The following is a 1,686-nucleotide window of genomic DNA, read 5'->3' on the forward strand; positions in this document are numbered from 1 at the left end:
AGGTAACAACTAATGGAGATCCTAAATAAACTAAACTAAACTAACTACTGCATGGATTAGAATAGTACTTACAACGTCACTTGTCCTCTCCTATACGTACAAATCATTTGACCGGTCCCTTCCTTGGTTAAGCAATCAAAGTTTGGCCCATTATGAAAGGGTTTGGGGACCTCTTTATAAACAATTGGATGGAGGGATCAAAGGCAACACGACTGTGCTCTGTAGCCTATAGGGGGTCATAGTGAATATATGGCCCACTGTGCATTGTTTCCTGCCCTCTGAAAGAGCAGCATGCCTAATTATAAAAAGCCTTGTCAATTGCCTGATACGACTTTGATAGTGTGAGCCTCCAGCCTAATGTACAGTACGAGCACGACGTCGGGAAGCGGGCCATAGCTATAGCTAATCACATTCACCTTTTTAATCTAACAATAATTACCCCCCCCCCACATTAGTACAGTATGTATTAAAGTCCTTCAGGTGACGGTCTTGTTATCCTGCAGAAACGCCCTGTGACTGTAGAAAGTGTTGCACTTTGAAATCTGACTCATTTCAAGGAATTATTTCCCAATGAGCTCAGCGATGTTCTAATCACATTGTGTGATATTCAAAAAATAAAAATAAAAAATAAATAGTCCTCTCATCATCTCAAAAGCCCAGTAGTACAGAACAGTAGTATCCAGTTCGAATTGACTAATCTCAAACCCAGCCCTCTTTTCTTGATCCTCCAATCTCAGCTGTTGCTGGAGGGTCAAGAAAAGAGGGCATGGTTTGAGACAGGTAAATTGTAATCACCCAGTATATTATACACCGGATGGGCGTCTTGTAGATTTTATAGCCTACTAGTTATCCTACTAGTGTGACCTTTTGTAAACCATTGGTCAGAAGCCAACATGTCCCAAAGGCGTCTTCTTTGGGCCTACACATGACACGACTTGTAGTATTTATAATATAGTATTTCTAATATATATGTATAATATAGATGAACCCTTTCAGGTGTAAGATGTTGGTTTTTTTCCCCTCAGGATTGTCGATTCACCTTATACGTCCCACCCACTTCTGCTGTGGTCTCTTTATATAGACCTCTCACGTGTGTCATAATTTTGGAGCGTATAGATCTATGTTCCCCGGGTCCTATGTTCCCCGCTCCCGATAAACACTATGTCGCTATAGTGTTCTTTTAGGAATAGAAGTTTAACGTTTGAACCACACACACGCAATCAATAGCCTACCACCTAGCCAACAATAGTATCCTCTTTCCTCCAGAAACATTCTCAATTCCATTTCTCTTGTTTCCGTGCCGGCGAAATTCTACCGTTCGTTGCGGCGACTACTAACACACAAATGTAACCATTGATTTTGGCAGTAGGTTAGGCTGCCTACGCGGCCCACTCGATGGCGCTCACTGGCCCACTGTTTGAGAATGGCTGATCTAGGACCCGGGGAACATATAGGGATGACCCCCATAATTTGCTAGCCAAATAAGGTGTTATGTTGTCATTGACATTCTGTAGGCTCGATGTCGAGTCAATGCAACACAACAAGGAGACGGCAGTCAAAGTAGTTATAAGAAATATTGAATGAAATAATTACCATGGATTGAAATGAAGAATAAACTAAACTAACAACAGACAAGAACACATACTACACAGACAGGATCAGCACCAGACTAAAGGGAAGACAGAA

This window comes from Notolepis coatsorum, assembly GCF_963971535.1.
Source record: "Notolepis coatsorum genome assembly, chromosome: 1".
NCBI lineage: Eukaryota > Metazoa > Chordata > Actinopteri > Aulopiformes > Paralepididae > Notolepis > Notolepis coatsorum.